At 46.8% G+C, this 12,620-nt stretch overlaps 1 protein-coding gene and 1 long non-coding RNA gene across 37 annotated transcripts in view; one reads left to right on the top strand and one right to left on the bottom strand.

Annotated features, from left to right (window-relative positions):
- Positions 1-11,010, bottom strand: part of LOC134809808 (uncharacterized) — a 70,323-nt gene extending 59,313 nt beyond the window's left edge. Inside the window, exon 1 of the long non-coding RNA XR_010156347.1 lies at positions 10,489-11,010. This is a non-coding gene — a long non-coding RNA (uncharacterized LOC134809808). The remainder of the gene's footprint in view (positions 1-10,488) is intronic.
- ELF2 (E74 like ETS transcription factor 2) overlaps positions 8,926-12,620 on the top strand; it is a 120,123-nt gene continuing 116,428 nt past the window's right edge. For 9 of the 36 annotated variants that reach the window (XM_063809033.1, XM_063809026.1, XM_063809039.1 and 6 more), the window contains exon 1: positions 9,728-9,865. The gene's annotated coding sequence lies outside the window, so the exon portion shown is untranslated. Of the gene's footprint in view, positions 9,356-9,590; positions 9,866-10,153; positions 10,328-12,408; positions 12,479-12,620 lie in introns of those variants that run through there. The other 27 variants (XM_063809020.1, XM_063809021.1, XM_009448295.5 and 24 more) reach the window with 19 other exon arrangements.

Genomic DNA, 12,620 nt, shown 5'->3' with positions numbered 1-12,620 from the left:
GGCCTCCCAAAGTGCTGGAATTACAGGTGTGCGCCACTGCACCCAGCCCCTTTCCTTTCTTTCTTTTTTTTCTTTTTGAGACAGGGTCTCACTCCATCACCCAGACTGGAGTGCAGTGGCGTGATCTTGGCTTATGACAACCTCCACCTCCCAGGCTCCAGCGATTCTCCTGCCTCAGCCTCCCAAGTAGCTGGGATTACAGGTGCGTACCACTACCGCCTGGCTAAGTTTTGTGTATATATATACACATATATGTGTGTGTATATATATATATATATATATTTTTTTTTTTTTTTTTTTTTTGAGATGGAGTCTCACTCTGTCTCCAGGCTGGAGTGCAGCAGCACGATCTCGGCTCATTGCAACCTCTGCCTCCTGGGTTCAAGTGATTCTCGTGCCTCAGCCTCCCAAGTAGCTGGGATTACAGGCGTCTGCACCATACCCAGCTAATTTTTTTAGTAGAGATGGGGTTTCACCATGTTAGCCAGGATGATCTCCATCTCCTGACCTCGTGATCTGCCTGCCTTGGCCTCCCAAAGTGCTGGGATTACAGGCGTGAGCCACTGTGCCTGGCCTAATTTTTGTATTTTTAGTAGAGACAGGGTTTCACCATGTTGGCCAGACTGGTCTTGAACTCCTGACCTCAAATGATCCACCCGCCTTGGCTTCCCAAAGTGTTGGTATTACAGGTGTGAGCCACTGCGCCTGGCCTTCTTTTCTATTTTAATTAGAAAATTTTTTTTTGATACAGGGTCTTTCTCCGTTGGCCACGCTGGAATGCAGTGGCACGATCACGGCTCACTGCAGCCTCCACTTCCTGACTCAGGTGATTCTCTCTTCTCAGCCTTCCAAGTACCTGCAACTACAGGTGCATGCCACCACACTGGCTAATTTTTGTATTTTTTGTAGAGATGGGTTTCGCCATGTTGCCCAGGCTGGTCTCGAACTCCTAGGCAAAGCGATCCACCCACCTCAACCTTCCAAAGTACTGAGATTACAGGCGTGAGCCACCATGCCCAGCCTTCCATCCTCTACTTTCTGGTATTCACATTTTAAAATATTTGTTTATGGGAGGCCAGGTGAGGTGGCTCATGCCTGTAATCCCAGCACTTTGGGAGGCTGAGGTGGGCGGATCACTTGAGGTCAGGAGTTCATAACCAATCTGGCCAACATGGCAAAACCCTGCTTCTACTAAAAAAAAAAAAAAAAAAAAAAAAGCTGGGCGTGGTGGTATGTGCCTGTAATCCCAGCTACTCAGGAGGCTGAGGTGGGAGAATTGCTTGAATCTAAGAGGCAGAAGTTGCAGTGAGCTGAGATCATGCCACTGCACTCTAGCCTGGGTGACAGAGCAAGACTCTGTCTGAATTTAAAAAAAAAAAATTATTTATGGGGAGTTGTCTCACTATGTTGCCCAGACTGGAGAGCACTTTAGCACTGGTCATTCACAGGTGTGATCCCACTACTGATCAGCATGGGAGTTTTGACCTGCTCTGTTTCTGACCTAGGTTGGTTCACTCCTCCTTAGGTAACCTGGTGGTCCCCTGCTCCTGGGAGGTCACCATATTGATGCTGAACTTGGTGTAGACACCTCTTGGGCATAGCACACTATAGCCCAGAACTCCTGGGCATAGGCGATCCTACTCCTCAGCCTCCTGAGTAGCTGAGCCTACAGGTGGGCCTCCACCGCCTGGCTGGTATTCACATTTTAATCATGGTCCTTCTATGACCCTTTTACCCTCCATATTGATTGGTTTCTTGTCCTGGCTTTAAATTTCTCTCTCTCTCTCTTTTGCTTAGTAGTCAGTGTCACCAGCAGATATGGAAAGTCTGCTCAAACTTAATGTGGCAGACAAGAAGGGAAGCAGGGAGAGCAGGATACAGAAGCCACAGGCTGGAGTAGAGCGAATTAGTTGGCATCTACTAGTGAAGGGAATGTCTGGAGAGTGGGATATAAGGAACATGGTCAGAAGCACCCAAGCACTTTGGCAGTGCCTGGCATGTTAGGCAGAACATAAAGGCCAAACACACCTGGCATGGTGGCTCATGCCTGTACTTTGGGAGGCCAAGGTGGGAAGATCACTTGAGCCCAGGAGTTCAGGATCAGCCTGGGCAACATGGCAAAACCCTGTCTCTACAAAAAATACAAAAATTAGTTGGGCATGGTGGCAGGCACCTGTGGTCCCAGCTACTTGGGAGACTGAGGTGAGAGGATCACCTGAGGCCGGGAAGCCGAGGGTGCGGTGAACTGTGATTGCACCACTGCACTGCAGCCTGGGTGACAGACAGACCCTTCTCAAGGGAAAAAAAAAAAAAGCCAAACAGGTGAGTCAGAATAAGAGGTGACAGCAGCCCCCTATAAATTTGGGGGAATAGGACAAGAGGTGAAACAGAGAGCAATGCTTTTCATTCTCTATGTTTGGACATGAACAGTTGGAACAGGACTGCCCTACATGTGTCCAAAAAACACTTTAGGCTGGGTGCCATACTTCACACCTGTAATCCCAGCACTTTGGGAGGATGAGGCAGGAAGATTTTTTGAAGCCATGAGTTTGACTACCAGCCTGGGCAACGTGGCAAGATCCTGTCTCTAAAATAAATAAATACATACATACATACAAATTAGCTGGGCATGATGACCTGTAGTCTCAGCCACTCTGGAGAGTGAAGCCAGTGCACTCCAGCATGGGCAACAGAGATAGGCCCTATCTAAAAAAAAAAAAAAAAAAAAGAAAAAGAAAAGAAAATGAAAACAGTATTTTAATAATATGCTGTACTAGTGGTTAAGAGTACAGGTTCTGGAGATGGATTCAATATCCAACCCTGCCACCTACTGTATAACTTTGAACAAGTGACTTAACCTCTCTTAGTTTCAGCATCAACTATGAAATGGTGATAATACTCATAAGATGAATAAACACAGAAAATCTCGCAGTATATGAATAGAGGTCAATATTATTGTGTTACTGTCATTATTATTTACTCTTATTAAAATAATGCTACCTACAGTAGTTAGCTGACAAACAGGAAACACCCCCAGAAAAGAAAGCAAATAAATAATGGGAAAGCCTTTTAGTTTTTCTTTTTTTTAGGGTGATCTGAAAGTGAATGGAAAGACACATTTCTATTAACTCATTTTAACTTAGAAGCATGGGAGAGTCAGGGTTAAATGCCTTTATTTATTTATTAAATTTTTTTTTTTTTGAGACCGAGTTTCTCTCTGTCGCCCAGGCTGAAGTACAATGGCACGATCTTGGCTCACTGCAACCTCTGCCTCCCAGGTTCAAGCAATTCTCTTGCCTCAGCTGCCCGAGTAACTGGGATTACAGGCACCCGCCACCGTGCCTGGCTAATTTTTGTATTTTTAGTAGAGGCGGAGTTTCATCACGTTGGCCAGACTGGTCTCAAACTCTTGACCTGAGGTGATCCGCCTGCCTCCGCCTCCCAAAGTGCTGGGATTACAGGTGTGAGCCACTGCACCCGGCCAGTTAAATGCCTTTAAAAATTATGTGGCACAAATATGAAAGTTTGTTTCAAGTAGTTTCCCATGGAAGATATTTATGTTTGTGCTTTAATGAGCTAATATAGTATTTATCCTGAATTTTATTAAGTAAACTATTCAGAAACTGTAAAGATTAATCTGATTGGCCAGGCGCGGTGGCTCACGCCTGTAATCCCAGCACTTTGGGAGGCAGAGGCAGGCAGATCACAAGGTCAGAAGTTTGAGACCAGCCTGGCCAACATAGTGAAACCCCGCCTCTACTAAAAATACAAAAATTATCCAGGCGTGGAGGCAGGCACCTTAATCCCAGCTACTCGGGAGACTGAGGCAGGAGAACTGCTTGAACTCAGGAGGCAGAGGTTGCAGTTAGCCGAGATTGTGCCACTGCACTCCAGCCTGGGTGACAAGAGCAAAGCTCTGTCTGGAAAAAAAAAATTAACATGATCTTAAATCACTAATAAAATGTCTTGATGTTCATTTAATTTTGACTTTTAAACTTATAATAAAGATATGAAAGTGAAATCTGCTAACAAAAGTTGGTTTTAACATAAAAAACATTAAAAATTCTAACTAGAATAAAGTGTAATTCATCTTAAACATTTCAAATATTTTAATAAAGCAATAAAATATTCTTTAAAAGTAATTAATTTGTAGACAGAATTAATAGAATTCTTCCAACTAAAGCACTATTTTAAAGAGAAGGTTGCTTTTAAAATATATCAAGAACTGAAATTATGAAATGGTTTTAAGTACTTATTTTACTAGAAAACATTACAGGATGAAGTTATAGATGCAACTCATGAGGATTTAACTTCCTTCTATATTCAAAAGTTTATACTTTCTGCTTATTTATCTGATTGCATTTGATGGTACAAATTTCTATTTATTTTTTGGATGCTTCAAATTTCATCCTCAAAATTACTTCATTGGATTCTGGAAACTTAACCCACGCCCTCCAAATTATTTTGGGTTTGGTTATTCTAAGGCAGCCCTCTTATAACTTATTTAATATACAATGTTTAAAAGATTCTGATTTCTAAAAGGCAAAACAATACCTAAAACAAAAAGTGAGTTTGGGGGACTAGATTACTTTGCAGACCCATAGCATGGGAGAGGTATGAATAATCTTTGTATGGAGGGTTGGATATAGTTGTTCACAAATAAGATAGGTTAACAACAGAATATTGCTGTTGGATAGCTATCCAGAACTTCTCTTTCCTTAAGGAGAGGCAAAGAAGAGATTTTTCTGGCTGTTCTTGTAAAATCTACCTAGTAGTTGTCAACCAGGGACTCTGTTGACCTGTGACGAGGGAATCTGTTTAAAGATTGGGTCAATCACTCAAAATTCACTACTGAGTGAATGCCCTTGTGGCCGCCAGCTTCCAACATGGCCCTCGATGATCCTCATCTCCTGGTATGAATGTCCTTGTGTAGTACTCTCCCACACTGAATTAGGATCAATCTGTGTGACCAAGAGAATACAACAGAAGTGATGGTATGTGACTCCAGAAGTTAGGTCAGAAAAGGCAGCATAGCTTCCACTATATTCTCTTGGACTTGGAATGTCATAAGGGACAATTACCTCATTTAATCAAACATAACTCAGTACTTCCAAGGATTTGCCTGAGAATGTGAAGTTGAAAGGTTGGGAGAGGGAAATGACTTACTGGCCACTACTCAGAATTTTGTCTTCTCTTCTGTTCCTCATGTTGATTGTCACTGCCACCCCCATACTGAGCCCTAAAGTGTCCTCCTACCATTTAATATTCTGATATAAAAGCAGGAAAATCTCTTCCTTTGGTTAGTCTATTATACTGAAGGCAGAATGAAATTTTATTTGTTTTATTTTGTTTATTTATTTTTGAGACAGGATCTCACTCTGTCACCCAGGCTGCAGTGGGGTGGTGAGAGCACAGCACACTGCAACCTCAAACTCCTGGGCTCATGTGATCCTTCTGCCTCAGCCTCCCCAGTAGCTGGGACTACAGATCCATACCACCACACCTGGCTAACTTTATTTTATTTTCTTTGTAGAGATGGGGTCTCGAACTATGTGATCCTCCTGCCCATGCTGGTCTTGAACTTCTGGGCTCAAGTGATCCTCCCACCTTGGCCTCTCAAAGTGCTGGGATTACAGATGTAGCCACAGCACCCAGCCAAGGATGAAATAATTAAAAAAAAAAAACACTTTCCTATATATTGAAGAAAACAAAGGGAGAAATAACACAGAGAAAAGAAGTATAAAAGCATTATACCTAATACTCATATAATCATTTATATTTAGTATATAAATATATGTATATGTATATACATGCACAGAAAAAGGTCTAGAAGCTTAAAGGCTAAATTTTCATTTATGGTTATCTGTGGAAAAGTAGGGGTAGGGGATGGCTGGGTAAGTGTGAAGGGTAAGTGAGAAGTGGGAAGGGAAATGGAGAGGGAAGGTGAACTTGGGTTTTAAAAAGTTTATTTTGAATTATTTGAAAATTGATGATGAGAATGTATTAATGAATCATTGTATAATTAAAAAATAAACTATAATAAGAATAATTAAATAAAATATAAATAAAAATAATTAAAAAATAAACTATATAACATAAAAAACTATATAACATAAAAAACAGCAAAAGCAATCCAGTTACAACACAGAGATTTCCTATTCCATGATCATTAGCTTGCTACTAGGACTACTGGCCACACTAGACTTTTCCTTCTGACCCCTGTTCTCTAGAATGCTTTACTGTAAACCAGGGGTGTCCAATCTTTTGGCTTTCCAGGACCACACTGGAAGAATTATTATCTTGGGTCACACATTAAATACACTAACACTAATGATAGCTGATGAGCTTAAAAAAAAAAATCGCAAAAAAGTATTTTAAGAAAGTTTACAAATTTGTGTTGGGCTGCATTCAAAGCGGTCCAGGGCCGCATGCAGCCTGCAGGCCCTGGGTTGGACAAGCTTGCTGTAAAATTTCTGAGTTCCTTACTCCGCTGGCCTCCATAAGGGATGTGTCTAAGAACCATAGCCAAAGAGCTGCCTGAGAGACACCAAGTTAGGCACCTTGCAGGCCAATACGAAGGAAGCAGATTGCTCTCTCTGCTGTTGTTTCAGTCAGCTATCACAACACTAATTCCAGGAACCAACTACTCCAAAACACTATTACTCCAAAACGCTATTACTCCAAAACACGGCTTGAAACAACAATCCTTTATTCTTTGGGTTGCTGACCCCAAGCTGGGACTGGCTTCAGACCTGCTTCATATTTCTTTGACCAGCAAACTAGCCAGGTATGTTCTTCACATTGTTAAAAACAAGAGTGCCAGAGAGGGAAGGAGAAACATGAAATACCTCGAGGCCAGGCTCAGAACTGTCACACTCACTTCTGCCTATCTTCCTTTGACCAAAAGCAAATGGACTGATCTAAGCCCAACATGAACAGGATGGAGAAACATCCTATCTCTACTGAGAGGAACTACAAAGCCGTATTTCAAATGGCATGCATGCATGGAGTAGTGAAAAATTGGGAACAATAATGTTATCTACCACTGTTATCCACCTGGGACTTTCCAGCTTACTGCCAATCGGCAGTGGGAGAGAATTTCTTCTCAACGTGGCTGACAACAGAAATTATATGACTTGGCAGGTGATATCTGTCCCTAACAACAGGAATCAGGCTTTGTCTTTGCCGGCTCCTTAGTATGCTATGTTATGTTATGAAGATGCAATATTATTGATTATTAATTAATTCCTTACAAATATCAAATTGGGCAATGGTTCCCATAAGTGATAAGTTATTTAGAAGAAGTGAGATAAAAAGACTCCCTTAGAAAGGGTGCTCTGTTTGCAGAATCCTGTTTATTGTGTATCAAAGATTTGAATGTTACCAAAGTGTTACAAATTCTTTAGTTCAAAAGGGTGTCAATAGTCCCATGATTTAGAACTCAGGAATCCAGAAAACTTTGTCAAGAGTTAAGAGGATCTTTGATTAACAATCATGGTCTCCAGGTTTCCTCTGTGTTCAAGAGTAAAAATTTCTTAAATAAGAATAAGAGCCCTCGGACTCGCTTTTTTTTGAGACGGAGTTTCGCTCTCGTTGCCCAGGCTAGAGTGCAATGGTGCGATCTGGGCTCACTGCAACCTCCGCCTCTCGGGTTCAAGCGATTCTCCTGCCTCAGCCTCCCGAGTAGCTGGAATTACAGGCGCACACCACCACACCCGGCTAATTTTTTGTATTTTTAGTAGAGACGGGGTTTCACCGTGTTAGGCAGGATGGTCTTGAACTTCTGACCTCAGGCAATCCACCCTCCAGGGCCTCCCAAAGTGCTGGGATTACAGGCGTGAGCCACTGCGCCCGGCCCAGAGTTGCTTTTTAAGAAAGGAAGAGAAGACTCACCCCCAAGAAAATAGAGGCAACAGCAGTATTAACAAAAGAAAGAGATCATTACATTCTTAGGCTCTTCGGGGATTTAAATCTGGAGCCTCCTGCACCTTTCTGACATTTGAGCCTTACTCTAGGGTGATTTCCACGGTTCCCACGTCCCTTTCAAGAGAACAGCTATCACTTATATTCCTCAGTGTTTCTTCTTTGCTCCAGACTGGTTGTGAAGCCGTAAAAAGGGTAACGCTGGAGCCCAGAAATCAGCTGGTGAATACCGCGCCAGGTGCCAGGTCCATCGCGGCGAGGCTGCAGGAGCCCTGGAGGGGAGCAAAAGGAGCCCCGCGCGCACCGGACAGGCTGTGCTCTTTGTTAAAGAAACAAATACAGAAAACGCCGCGGCGGGGAATGGTGGTGGTGAAGGAATAGACTGAGGCGTTTGTATGCATTAACTGTGCCTACAAAGCCCATTAAAGAGACGCTCCTACACAGGGCAACCCACGGCACCGTGTCATTGGCTTTTGTGCACTTGAAGGCGCGTGAGAGTGCCCCGCTCGAAGGCTCCCCTTTGTGTGAAAGTGTGGAAACCAGAAGCGTGCAGCTACTGCTGGGTTTTCGTTTTCGAATTCGCAGGCACTTGGGCCAAAATACTCCCACACCAGAACACTCTCTCATTCTCGCACCAACAATACTCAGACTTGAGTTACTTCTCCGTTGCGGACCGCGCAAGGAGCGACAATGGCTAGGTGCGAGTGCCCGCAGCTCCCCGGGCAGCTCCACGGGGCCGCCCGCCGCGCTCCGCAGCTGCGCGCTGGGCCCAGCCACCCGACCGCCAGCAAACGCCGGCACCAACCGCCGCGCGGCCGGGCTGTTGGGCGGTGGTAATTTCTGGGAATGGGGCGGGGTCGCGGGTGTACTACGCCCGGTTTTGCTAGCGGGGAGGAGGAGCTGGCGGCTCCGAGGGGCGCGAGGCTGGCGGGGCGGTGCGCCACGTGCGTCACCGGCCGGGGCGGGGCCGGCGTCGCGCTCCTGCCCGAACCCCCACCTTTCACTTAGCCAAGGCTGAGGAGTGGGGACTGGAAAGACCGGGCTAGGAGTTTTTGCAAAACCTCGCCCCCCTGTAACTGTCAGACTGCCAGACTGTGGGGCCGTCTCCGGAGAAGGGCGAGAGTCCTGAGTTGGGGATGCGGCGACGGCGGGGCCTGCGGGGGCCCTGAGTGGCGAGGGTGTGTGCGTGCGGTCCCGGCCGGCGGGGGAAAGCCGGCGGGCGCTGCAGGTGCACGCGCGGCCCCATCGGCCTCACACGCCTGCCCCGTGCGGCAGAGCCCCCTGCACCAATCCGGGGCTGGAGTGGAGAGCGAGATCGGGGAGCCCTGGGCAAGGAGCCGGACAAGTGACTAGCGTCTTTACCTGGGAAGGCGGGTTTGGGAGAAGTTGGGCGAGGAGAAGAGGGCGGGATTCAAGACAGCAAAAGAAGCAGGTTCGGCGGGCTGGTGGGGGCCCGAGGGCGGCGGGGCCCCGCGGGGTATAAATAGCCGGCCCGCGTTTGACAGGCGCTGCGGTGACTGGCGGTGCCGCCCCCGCCCCCCCGCCGCGTGGGGAGGGGAGGAGCACTCTGAGCTGGCGGGGAGGGGGAGGCGGACTCCAGTGTCCTGGTGGCGGCGGCAGGAGGCCGAGGGGGAGGAGCCGAGGCGGGGGGTGGAGGGAGGGGGCCGGGAGCGGAGCGGGGCGGGGGCAACCATTGCTCCCAGCGCCGAGCTGTGTCGCCGCCGTCGCCTAGGCGGTTGGGGGTCGGTGGGGCGGCGCGGGCGGGGGTCGCTGCGCGGGGCGGCGAGCCTCTGTTTTGTCTCCTTCTCTCCCTGTGGAGCGGGTCGGGCTGCTGGGGAGGCCCCGGCTCCCTCCGGACGCTCGGCCAACGGCGGCGGCTAGTCCGCGGCCCTGCTGAGAGGGAAAAGGACGCCGCGGTCTTCCCAGGCGTCGCGGAGAGCAGGTAAGAGCGCGGGCAGCCGAGGCTGGTGAGAGGGAGCGCGAAGGGCGCGGCGATAAAGCCTGGCTGTCCCGACTGCCGCCGCCTCCCTCCGCGCCCCCGCCCCGCGCTTGTGTTGTTTGCTTCGGGGTTTGCGGAGGGGTTTTCCGGCGGCTGCGGCGGTGACACCGGCCGGGGGCTGGGGGAAGGGGGCTGAGTGTCCCCAGGCAACGGTCGCGGAGCGGGACTTGGAGAAAGGGGAAGGCGCGCTGCGCGCCTGCCCGCGGGGAGCGCGGGGCGCGGGGCAGGGCTGAGGGAAGAGGTTACAGACCCCGGCGGGGGGGATGGGCCGAGCGCAGCTGGTCTCTCCGTGTTTACATCTCTGCGCGAGTCACCTCTGCCGAGAAGCGGACTGAACTGGCCCGCCTCATCCCGCGGGGAGGCCAGGGCGGGGGTCCGGCTCCGGAGGAAGCGCGTCCTGGGAGGGTTTGTGTAGGGCGGGAGTCTGCGGCCGGCGCCGGGGCTGGGCGGCGAGCTTGGGGCGGGACCTGGGAGGCTCCGGCCGCTCTGGGTGGCGGGCAGTGGGGGGGGGGGGGGGCGCTGGACACCAGTTTCCTTCCCTGTCGTTCCTTATCGCCGCCGCTTACCTTTCCTTCCCGGCGCTGCTAGCTTGCACGACAGGTTGTACTCGGCAGTTCTTTTATTCTCGCTCTCCACGCCGGCACCGTGCTGCCATCTCCCCCTATTCCCCGGGAGGTAGGGAGGCTTTACTCGGATCGGAATCTGTTTCTTAAGCAAAACAAAAACGGGCTCGTAACACGCACGTCCAGTGACCGCCTTCTGGATCCTCGCGAAGCTGGTCCTCAGGGACCGCGCGACGGGATGGTCTAGGGGCGCGGAAGGAGGACAGGGAGGGCTCTGCCAGGGCTGGATGCTGACTCTACCCCAGGTGCTTTGTGATCAGGGTAGCCGAGCCCTCTCTTCTGCTCCATTTGGGCATTTTTATTCCATGTCCATAAAGAACTCAAAAAATATTCCGTAACACCAAGAATAATCCAGATCGCACAGTTTCTAATCTTTTTCCCTCTGCCAGCATCCTGGATGGACTCTTTCTAGGAGGCAGATTCGCTGCAGAATACCCTTTTAGTACTTCATTAAATGAGGAAGAGGGGGACACGTCATTGTAAAACTGTTAAAAATTCCCCCCTTTCTTGTGTTCATGAACATTTACTTCAGCTTAATGGTTTAAATTGTAATCCGGTGATGAGAGAATAGTAATCGTGTGTTTGATAATCAGATTTGTTTTCCTTTTTATCTGTGATTCTCTATCCTGAAGTAAATTATGCACTTTCTTTGGTGCCAGAATCACGGAAGGATGTATGCTTTACTAAGAAAGGATTGGATATTTGTGTTTCAGAGTTTCTTCAAAAGGTAGAATGACTTATATAGGACTGGAAACCATTAAATTACATTTAAGGGAATTTAGGAATAATAAAACTTTTTATAGAGCATTACAGTTTACAGAGTACATTCATGTAAATATTATTGAGACGATATCTAGTAGTTAAACACATGAAATAGAAAATTGGAATATCCTGGGCATTTGAAATTTGAATATTTATGTCAACCTATTTTTAAGTTTAGTGATTTAACTCATTGGATTTATCATTGCCTTTCATTTCAGACATAAATACTCGTTTACAAAATAGTCAGCTTGAGTATGGTTGGAAAGAATTTGTAACTTTGGGGTTTTTCTATCCTAAGTAAACAGATTGGTACCTGTGGCCTGTAGGGTCTGCTGCTAATGTTAGTGGCTTTACCTGCTCATGTTGTATACCATTTTTGGAGGGGTAACAGCTTCACTATGATATAATTCACATACTAGTCAGTTCAGTTTAAAGTGTACAGTTTGGTGGCTTTATTAATTTTTTTAAAAATTACTCCATTTTGCAGGTGAACAATTCAGTGGTTTTTACTACAATTGTCCATCGGTATCTGTTGGGGATTTGTTCTAGGGCCTTCCTCAGATACCAGAATCTATGGATGCTCAGGTCCCTAAAATAAAATGGCATAGTTGCTGGGTGCAGTGGCTTGTGCCTGTAATCCCAGTTATTCAGGAGGCTGAGGTGGGAGGATCTCTTGAGGCCAGAGTTTGGACACCAGCCTGGGTGACAGAGCAAAATCCTGTCTCCTAGAAAAAATGAATAAAACTGACATAGTATTTGCATATAAACTCTGCATATTCTCTTGTATGCTTTAAATCATCTCCACATTACTCATACTACCTAATACAATGTGGATGCTATGTAAATAGTTGTTATACTGTGTATTGTTTAGGGAATAATGACCAGAAAAAAGTCTGTACATGTTCATTTACAGACATAATTTTTTTTTGAGTAATTTCTGTACCTCATTGATTGAATCCATGTATTCAGAACTCATGGATATGGAGGGCCGACTGTATATTCAGAGTTGTGCAGCCATCACTATAATCAATTTTACAGCATTTTAATCATCCCCCAAAAGAGCCCCATATCCATTAACAGTCGCTTTTCATTTTCCCTCAGCACTCCCAGTCCTACGCAACCACTGATCGACTTTCTATCATTATAGATTAGACTGTTGTGGACATTTTAGGTAAATGAAACCATAAATGTGGTCTTTTGTGACTGGCTTCTTTCGCTTAGCATAATGCTTTCAAAGTATATCCATGTTGTAATATGTGTCAGTACTTCATTTCTTTTTTTTTTTTTTAATCTATTTTCTTTCTTTCTTTTTT

Source organism: Pan troglodytes, chromosome 3 (genome assembly GCF_028858775.2).
Source record: "Pan troglodytes isolate AG18354 chromosome 3, NHGRI_mPanTro3-v2.0_pri, whole genome shotgun sequence".
Taxonomy (NCBI): domain Eukaryota; kingdom Metazoa; phylum Chordata; class Mammalia; order Primates; family Hominidae; genus Pan; species Pan troglodytes.
This window is presented reverse-complemented; position numbering and strand designations above follow the sequence as displayed.